General features: G+C 40.4%; 1 non-coding gene across 1 annotated transcript; it reads left to right on the forward strand.

The window, feature by feature from the left end:
• The first annotated feature begins 3,439 nt into the window (after nucleotides 1-3,439).
• Nucleotides 3,440-3,533, forward strand: trnai-uau (transfer RNA isoleucine (anticodon UAU)). Its single transcript has 2 exons — nucleotides 3,440-3,477; nucleotides 3,498-3,533. It is a non-coding gene; the product is annotated as a tRNA-Ile (tRNA).
• The last annotated feature ends 7,211 nt before the right edge of the window (nucleotides 3,534-10,744 follow it).

Genomic DNA, 10,744 nt, shown 5'->3' on the forward strand with positions numbered 1-10,744 from the left:
GACCTTTGTGTTGATGGTGAACTGTTGTGAAGTTTTATCAGCTTGTATAAAGTTTTTTTGGGAGGGGGTGGGTGGGGGCGGGAGCGGGTGGGGAGGCGGTGGGGTGGGTGGGTGGAGGGGTACTAGGGTTCGAACATGGGAGGAGAGGCAAGTGTCCATCGCTGACATAAAAGAAAATGCACTAGGAAGATTGACTCGACAGCCTTTTAAGAAATGGCTGTCAGCTGTGTATCCGTGTGTCAACTCGGCCCCGCGCTCATCCTGAATTCTGAATCGATGAGCTGGAGCCAGCGTCGAGGAATGATGACCCCAAAACGTTACTTAGCAAACCTGTAGTCTTTCAACAACTCGACCCGAAAAGCTGTCAATCATTCATGGTGGATCTGCAGGTCTGCAAACAGAACAAGGCAAAGATAGAGAGAGCCGGCTAGCCTAATGTATGACTTTCCATCACACAACATAGAGATATGCCACACTATGTCTGCCTCCCTCATGAACCACTGTATAATATGCTGTATATCTCATTACAACACTGTACATTCTACTCATCCTATTTCTATGGCCTACCTACCTAGCCCTGCCATGGGCACTAAAGCACTTCCTCTCCAGCAGAAAAGGGCATGGATCTGTCATGTTGTCCTTAAGGCTGTGATATGGGGGCAATATTTTGAGGCAAAGAAGATGGGCAATGTTGCCAACAACTATTTGCTATTTGCAAAGTATTTGCTAACAACAAACTTTTTTTTCCATCAGATTTCTGTTCTTTACAGCCTACTATCTAATCTTAATCAAGTCTGTCCCATGTGCAAATCCCTCTCCCTGCTGCTTGGCAATATTGCCAATGGGCATTGCCTCAAAAAGTTGCCAGTTAGTCCTGGCCTTCAGGTCTGTTTATTCTGAGTTTTAAACTGGCATCGCCGCCGCATGTCTTTGAGGTTAGAACCTCCGCTGACCACTGGGTCAAATGATTTCTCCTCTTTCATTCAGAATGTTTATGTTGGTGTTTCCTGTATGTCATGTGTTGAATTATGAATATGCTGAATAATTAAAACGACACAATGCCAGATTATGGTCTCCAATCTTGTTTAATTATTTAGTAGTCTCTAATCTGCCAGCGCTCCCTCCTACTCTCGTCTCTCTCTCTCTCTCTCTCTCTCTCTCCCTCTCTCTCTCTCTCCCTCCCAGGCTTTGTGTTGCTCTTGAGGGGGAGTGTGATAGATGGGGCCTGATTGGTACAGATGGTGGCCTGTGTGAGAATGTTGTAAAATATCCCCGCAAAAATATGACAATATGACATAGTGCCGAAGAATGAGGAAAGCTCTCGGAACACAAATCACATTCTGAAGGTTTACAGCCTGCCTTAGGAGATACATTACTGTGTCTGTGTGTGTGTGTGTGTATGTGTGTGTATGTGTCTGAGAGGGAGAGAGAGAGAGAGAGAGAGAGAGAGAGAGGGAGAGAGAGAGAGAGAGTGTGAGTGTGTGTATGCAAACAGCCCCCGTTAATCTGTTCAGAATTGTTTCCATTTGTTGCTTACTATCTCATCACAGCGTGCAATTTATGGTTGTGATGAGATAGCTGCTGGGTTTTAGTTTCCATTAAGGTTGGATGGGTGACCAAAAAAAAATCAGCACATCAGTACAAATTACTATATTTAAACTGAACTCCACATGCTTTCATTGACTTGTCTTTGAGCTGTAGGAAAGTGGGAGTCCAGAGGATTAAAATCTCTGGGGGCGACACGTACAACTGAAAAATAGAGATCTTCTCTATGTATTGACTGATACTGGCAGAGCAACAGGAAGTGTTGCTGCCTACATGTGCTGTCAGAAACATCAAAATGACCATATGAGCTCACAGGAAGGACTCAATAAAGTGGTGAGTAAGACTGGAAGAGTGGGAATTGTTATGATACCCCAGTTACCTACATGTGATGTTTTGGTGGCAGAGACCATTGATGCCATGTCAATAGCTGATGGTAAAAGTTAAGCTTTATGTTATTATATGTTAATGTTTGGTATTTTACAGTATGTAATTAATTAGTGCTGTTGTATGTTGCTATTTTCACTCTTTGTTAAACTTTAAGTTGTTGTGCATTTTTGTTTTTCAAGCTATCCCCTGAATGATTTTTATGTAAAGATGCACTCGTCTTATCAGCCTAAGCCATTAAGTGGAGCTGCAACAGAAATCAATGCTGTAGATTCCTTTTATTTGCTCAAATTAAATTGTGGTGATGTGTATGGTCACTGGTGGGGAATCTTCTCCACATACAGGAAGTGGAAACTTAACAGCAAATACAAAACTATTTATAATAGTGAGCGAGTGCTCCATCCAGGGAAAGCTGCACTCACTAATGATGATTTAACCTGCTGCCAAAGGATTTTCCTCACCACCTCTACTCCCACCTGCCACTAAGAAGAAGTAATCTAGGTTCAGGAGGGTGTGCACTGATGTTACATTACATGACTTCCGGATATTGAATTCTCACAATTCGAACAGTTACCAAGGTGCTGCCACTTGGTGCCACTAACATGCAACTTCAGCAAATGAATTATACATCAGTTACATGCTTGGTGCTCCTCGCTCCTCGCAATGCAGTGTGGAGCTTCAGGCCTTTGCCATCACGGCTCCTAGACTTTGGCATGACCTGCCTGACCCAAATGTGTATCATCTTTTGAATCACTTCTTAAAATTAACTTTTTTTTAGACTTGCTTTCATGTAATGACCCTTTTATGATTGTTTTTGACCTCCATTTTATGGCTCTTGCCTTGATTTTTTTTTTTTTACCAGCATTTGTTTTTATTGCTTTTGCTGTTGATTTTTTTGAAAAGTGCTTTTAATTTATATTTCTGATCAAGCACTTTTCTGCATCTTTTGCAGATTTTATTTTTTTTCACCTTTTTATCTTCTTATGTAATTTTCTTTATGCATTCAAATGCAATGTAACGTCTGTGTATTTTAATGGATGTATCTTATCTGCCTATGTTAATGTAAAGCACCTTGAATTGCTGCTAAGTATGAAACGTGCTATACAAATAAAGCTGTCTTGCCTTGACTATATAAATATAGATTTGTATTATTCATAATAATAATTTCCAAAATAAATATAAGCCACCAATTTACTATTTTTATTGGGTCTCTTTTTGCTGTTATTTCCGATCAAACAAACATTGGTACGCACAAGTCATATTAACAACTTTTAAACCAGGAAATTGGAGCTTCTGAGCAGTACCTGAACGCAGCACGTGAATGAGCTCTGTTAAGCCGTTGTCTGCTGGACTGTGTGTGACCACCGGCGTGCCGTTTGTTTTACTTCCATAGACCATTACTTCTACGATTATGCTGACGGATAGTAGAAAATACTATAAAAACAAAACACAGTTTCCCGACAGATACTGATGACCAACATAAAGCGTTTTCCTGTCCAGATGCACCGAAGCTCCAGTGGCGCAATCGGTTAGCGCGCGGTACTTATATGACAGTAGCCAGCAAAGCAATGCCGAGGTTGTGAGTTCGAGCCTCACCTGGAGCAGAGTTTTTAGACGACTATCACCTTGATAAGGTAAGCGCTTCATTGGCTAGCGAGGACTTCCTCTACTGCGATTCAAGGGCGTCGCGCAGCAGTAACCTTCTCACCCGCTCAGCAGAAGCTGTGGTGAACTGCAGTAGTTGAAGTCTACGTTACTGACTTGAACCGGAGAAGTGTCTTGTACGCGGTTGTAGCACGGGTAGTTCAGGTCCTTAGTTCTGCTGGGCCGAGCCACGTTCGAAGCCGTCGTGAAATACCCGATAAACGCACACCTGTAACCGTGTGACCGATAATTTACATAGGAATACGCTGACCGGAGGACACCACTCGCGTCAAAACCACTTTGTAGGCACTGTTCAATAACTAGGCCTATATTGGGTGGCGGAAGGTTAACGTGTAATTGTGATCATTATTTACCAGTTATCAATTAAAAAACTACTAAAAAACGATTTATTGAATATGTGTGGCCTATCAAATCATCTTAACTGTTATAAAATCACCATAAACTATGGTATATTATGGTTTATTACTTAGATATACTGTGCAATATGAAAAACAAACACAATATGCAAGACAATCTGTTTTTTGCCCTGTTGAGACCGGTACAGTACCTCAGGCTGTGCCTCCCTCCTCTCAGGTATGTTGTTCGACAGCGCCCCCTGCGGATCGACAAGTGGAACTACTAGCCTGATGTGAAAACAGCTCTTCACCACTAGAGGGCGGTGCAGCTGCATTATAGCCCAAGAAAGACTTGAGCGCTCCTAATTACAATTTCCAGGTAGAATTTAAGTCCTTAGCTGACATGTTTTGTAAATTGCAGAGGTACAGCAGGGTTCAATGTTAAGAATATTTTCCACTTGCCTGGTGACCCTGATATATTTTCACTGGCACGGCAGGCAATGATGAAAAAAAGAGCCACTTGTTTTTCATAAATTAAAAGTAATTAATTCCTATAAAATGTATGTATAAACTGTCAGAGAGGAGAGGGAGCCAGTGGAAGAGCAGAGAGGCAAAGATAACTTATCACCAGCTCAAAAACAGTAAGACCAGAATCTTTTTTAAGCAGTTGTGACTGACCAATCAACTGGCCCAAGTCAGTGTCTTACTGACCCCGGGACATCGGGCAGTCCTTACTGTTGAAGCCTGTTTCACTCAGGGACATTTTGACAGGTCACATGGCTGTTGATGGACACCACATTGGCTGTTTTATTTAATCCTTTATCTTTACCAACATATTTCATTACAGTTAATTGTGTCTACCACTTTCTGGCAAAATCCAAAATAGCACAATCCCTTCCTCCTTGCCATTCAGGAAAGCTTCAGTTTGGCATCCACACAACTCCAGAGATCTGCACAAGCTGCTTGTGTGAAGCAGCCACTGCATTCTGCTCAGTTTCATCACTGTAGTTTGCAATCTGTTTTATTGGAAGACTAACCTCGTTTTGACCTTTGAGACATTTTGGTGTTTCACAGTTCACATTTGTTACATGCCATTTATAGCCTTGTGTCTGTGCTTGAGTATGTGTGTACGTGTGTGTGTGTGTGTGTGTGTGTGTGTGTGTGTGTGTGTGCAGGTCTGTCCCTCTAAGCTCTGTAAGCTGGGAATGAACAAGCGGAAGATTGCAGTAATGATGTGACCCAGATGTCCCGGTGCTGATCTCCAGGCTGAAAATGAGAGTGCAGATCAGTGCCCTGTACCTCTCTTCACCCCCCACCCCTCCCTTCCCCTCCATCCCACCTCCCCTCCCCTCCCTCCATCCGTCCCAGGACACAATCACTGGGTATTTAGCAGCAGGGAATGTGTGTGCATGCATGTGTGCGTGCGTGTATTTGTGTGTGTGTAAGAGAGAATGTTTCGGCTTGTGTGTGTGTGCGTGTGTTGGTGTGAGCTTGTGTGTGTGTGTGCGTGTGTGCATGTGTGTGTGTGTGTGTGTGTGTGTCAGGGTTCAGTTGATCCATGTAAACACGAGGGATCAGGGTTCAGATTTTGAAGTGTGTGCCACTTGTTCTTGGTGCTCCAGATTAGACGTAACAGTTTTTTAATTTACTCTCCTGAGCCGCTTCCATAAGACGCTAAAGCCAAGCCCCCCCCCCCCCGCCCCCCCAACCAACACACACACACACACACACACCCAGCTGAGACCTCCCTCCCCGCCCTTCCCTCCTCCTCCATCCCCTGAGGTGACCAGGTGGCTGAGCAATCACCCACACACACACACACACACACACACACACACACAGACACACCACCCTGACAGTAGGGTCAGCGGGCCACTTTACTCAATGAGAACCTCAGCAGTTGGAGTGGAGCGAGCGGCGGCGTGTGTGTGTGTGTGTGTGTGTGTCAGGGATTGAGGGGCGTGGGGACAAAAGAGAGAGAGTTTAATATTTGGGATAAGCTGTGATTGAACATCCTGAGATCAGAGCAGAATGATCAAATTCTGCCAGTGCTAATCCCTCATCTTGGAAAATTAAATACCCACTCTGCTCCCTCTCCCTCTCTCTCTCTCTCTCTCTCTCTCTCTCTCTCTCTCTCTCACACAGACACACACACACACACTCTCTCTGCACCCACACACACACACACACACACACACTCGCGCACTACATTTTAACAGGGCCTTAATCTGACCTGTGTCTCATAACCCTTGTTGGGTCCTTAGGGAGCTGTTCTGATATCTGATGAGTTTTTCATTAATAAGACTCAAGTCTAATCCTGAGGGAGAAACACAAAATGACAACGGATAAACCCTGTCGTCCCCATCCTGCCGTCTCACACACACACACACACACACACACACACACACACACACACACATACACCCCCACACACATACTCACACACACATCATAATTCTGGTCCGCTGATATCTCACATTGCCTTCAGGCCACTAAACATCTGTATACACACACTTACACTCGTTTGCTCTCTCATCTCCCCACCCTGTTTTTCTACATTCTAGCCAGCTTTTTATTACTTTGTATGCTTTTTTTTTTTAATCAAATGAATGAATTATCACCTCTCCTCATCCTCTGGTAGTGCAAGTACTTGGTGCAGTCTTGTAAAAAAAATCTTCTAAATCTTCTATCTTATAAAATCGTATAAAAAGTCTTATAAAACAAATAATATTGTGCAGACCTTAAGCCTGTATACTACGGTAGAGGTAGTAGTATCAGCCTCATGGAGTAATGAACATAAGGAACACAGTTTTTTCTAGCAGAGTCCCAAATGAGAGACAAATCCCTCACTGTGAGACCAGGCAGGACTCATGTAAAACACACTTCCACTCTTGTCATGTGGGGAGCCACCAGATCTAGATCCTTGACCTATTTTGGGGCCTGACATCCTTTATTTCTTTCCATGAAAATAAAAAAAAAAATAAAAAAAATGCATAGTGAAAACCCTATTATAATATATAAAGCTTAATAGAATATACCATAACATGATACTTTATTGGTTCTTTGGTATTAAAACCCACTTTGTGAAATTGGCACAGGGAGAAAAAAAAGCAAGGTATAGAGAGCACACAATCCACAATAGTCCATATATTCATGCACAATAGACTGATAACACTCTATGCACATTCATACGTTCACCTTTTTTTTGACAAACCACTATGCATGGTCACTGCAAATTTAGCTACTGAATAGAAAAGCTATAAATCCTTTTTACGGAGTCTGATTGCATTGGGGATAAGGTTTATTCTCCCATTGCTCTTTAGGAAAAGGGCCGCCTTGTGTCCAGTATATGGAAACATTATGGGAGCTATCCTCAGTGATCCTCCTGACCTTCTTTGTGTCTCTCATGTCGAACAGCTCCCACAGTCGTCTGTTCTGAAGTCTACGCTGCTTGTTGCCCTGGTTCACCAGACTCCCTATGTGGCAAGTGTTGCATGTATGAAGGCCTCTGATTCCAACATGAAGTTGCCTCACTCTCCTTAGCAGGTAGAGTTTTTTGTGTCATTTTTTGTTGATGTGTTGTGTCTTGGTTGGATCAAGCTGTTGATATTTAAAAGTTTCCACCCGCTCTACTGGCTTTCCACTGAGGGAAAACTGTGCCACCTGACCAGATTCTCTGCTGAAATCAATTAGCAGTTCCTTCTTTCTTTCATGTTGACAATGATGCAGTTCCCCTCTCACCAACTGAACACGCTGGTGGCTTTCCTCTCAAAATGGGTTTCCTTGTGTGCTGTAAAATTGTACAGCCAAACAGTTCATGTCTGAAACCCTCAGGTGGTCAGTATAGATGGAGAAGAGTGTGGGAGAATTCACGGTCCCCTGTGGTGATCCTGTAGGTGTGATCAGTGAGGATAATATAGTGTAATTCATTCTGTCATATGCAGAAGGAAGTCCATGTCTTGCAAGTTGTTGCAAGGGGTCACCGTTCAGATGTGGCAGTCTGTCCAGAGAGGCTTATGTTAGGAGTAGTAGTAGTAATTTATTTTGGTCCTTTTTAACAATTTTCCAAAATGTATGTACATAGAAATAAATAAATAACAATAAGGCATTAAATGAAATGGAAAACAAAAAAATTGACTGAAAAGGTGTAGGCTGAAGCTTTATCTTATTATGCCTGCCCTTTTTACATGACATTCTAAGACAAAACAAAACAGAAGCAAAAACAAAAACATAAACAAACAAAAACAAAAAGTTACAAATGTTTCATACACAATAATGATCATACTTCAGTTTTATATTTATTTGCCACCTTATTTAAAAAAAAAATATATATTTGCAAATTGAACTACACATTTTTAATTCGTTGCCACGACTATTCCACAAGTTTACCCCTTTGACAGATATACATCTATTTTTTATATCTGTCCTTACCCTTGTTTTTTTAAACATACCTATTCCCCTAAGTTCATACTGGCTCTCTCTAATTTCAAACAACCTCTGAATACAGTTAGGAAGTAAATTATTTTGCATGTAAGTTAGTAAAAAGTGCGTTGGTTGGTTCATAATAATCTGATCGATTTACAATTCTTATAGTTCTCTTCTGTAGCATGAAAATTGGATTAATGTTGGTTTTGTACAGTATGTGTTTCCCCATACCTCCACACAGTAGGTAATGTATGGAACTATGAGAGAACAATACAGTATATATAGTGAGTTCTGATTCAAGATATCTTTAGTTTTATATAATATTGCAATGGTTTTAGACATTTTTGTTCATACATTATTTATGTGTGATTTCCAACATAATTTATGATCATCACGCCCAGAAATGTATTTTCATACACTCTTTTTATTTCAACATCATTGATCATAATTTTAACTTGATTAATGATTTGCCGATTACCAAATATTATAAACTTTGTTTTACTTAAATTCAATGATAACTTGTTAATATCAAACCATTTCTTTAAGACTTTCAATTCCCTTTCCACTGTATTCAGAAGCCGTTCCAAACTTTTCCCGGAGCAATATAAATTAGTGTCATCAGCAAATAAAACAAATTTTAACAATTTAGACACTTTACAAATATCATTTATATACAGTATAAACAGTTTTGGGCCGAGCACAAACCCTTGTGGAACCCCACAAGTAATCTTCAGCAAATCAGATTCAACATTATTTATTTGTACATATTGATATCTGTCATCAAGGTAACTTCTTAGCCATGAGTATGCTACAGTATCCCTCTAATACCATATCTCTCCAGTTTCTTCGCTAATAAGCCATGATCAATAGTATCGAATGCTTTTTTTTTTTTTTTAAGTCTAAACACCCCTACAGTATATTCCTTGTTGTCCATTGCAGTAGAAATCTCTTCTACCAGTTCCATCACTGCCATTGTGGTGGACCTATTTGCTCTAAAGCCATACTGATGGTCACTCAATAAATTGTGTTTTTCTATGAAATTATCAAGCCTGCTTTGCACAAATAGTTTTTTCTATAATTTTTGAGAACTGGGAAAGCAGATAGATTGATCTATAGTTGGAGAATAGATGTCTGTCTCCACTTTTATAAATAGGAATGACTTTTGCTGTTTTCATTTTGCTGGAAGGACTGATTGCAGATATGTGTCAATGGTTTCACTATACGTTCTATAATATTTTTTTTACTAACGACATATCAATTTCAGTCCAATCAGTGGGCTTTTTATTCTTAAATTTTTTAACAATGTCAAGTATTTCCTTTTCATCAACACCCCTAATAAAGATGGAGTAGGAGTTTTTATGTACAATATCTTCATCTACACCATCCTTATTTCTCAGCTCCACAATCTCATGCTAAATTGTATCCACCATTTACAAAATAATCATTAAATTCATTGGCAATTTCTTTTGTTTTATTTATAATTGTATTGTTATCTTTATCAAAGTAATTTGGATTGTCTGCTTTTCCAGTACCCTTTTTAGTTAAGCACTCTCCATGTTCCTTGAGTGTTACTCCTATACTGCTCCAATAGTTTGTGATAATGCTCCTTCGTATTAGATCTCATAATACTTATTAATTTATCTTTATATATCTTATAGCCTTATATCTGTTTTCTGCTTCTTTTGTTCTATGTTTTAAAAATCTCCGATATAATACATTTTTCTTTTTACATGTGTTCTCTATCCCCTTGGTAATCCATGGCTTGTCCACATATTTGTGCTTCCTTGTGAGTTTTCTTAACGGACAGTTTTTTTCATATAGCACAATTAATGTGGACAAAAAAAGCCTCATAGGCTTTGTTAGGATCATCATTAGCATAAACCTCGTTCCAGTTTTGTTTCCTTAGGTCCATCTTGAGGGCAGCGATGGCTCCTGGTGTTTTTATCTTAAAAAAATTCTGAAAAATTGCAAAAACAGGAAGGTGGTCACTTATGTCATTTATGAGTAGTCCACCTACTATATTGCTTTCTATTTTATTTGTGAATATGTTGTCTATCAATGTAACAATGTCAATGTCGAAAGCAGAAACCAAAGAACAGTATCAGGCGCTCCATAGTTGACAATGATGGACATAAAAAGGTTAGAGCCATGGCTTGATATTATGCAGTTTTTTGGGGTGGATATTTTAGGAACAGGTGTAATCTTAGAGCATTTCCACAATGTGGGCCCTTTAGGTTCTGACAGGGAATGATTGAATAAGGAACATAAGAGACCAAGAAATGAATTGAAACCAGATACTCTGGTTTGGGTGTGAGCTCCTACACCCAAACCAGACTGAGATGATCCCCTAGACATCAATGAAAAAAGTAGGGCTCCCCCACCCCAAGCAG

Source organism: Centroberyx affinis, unplaced genomic scaffold (genome assembly GCF_046629955.1).
Source record: "Centroberyx affinis isolate AG114_WGS23_722 - 3 ecotype Tasmania unplaced genomic scaffold, CSIRO-AGI_Caff_v1 ptg001131l_1, whole genome shotgun sequence".
Taxonomy (NCBI): Eukaryota; Metazoa; Chordata; class Actinopteri; order Beryciformes; family Berycidae; genus Centroberyx; species Centroberyx affinis.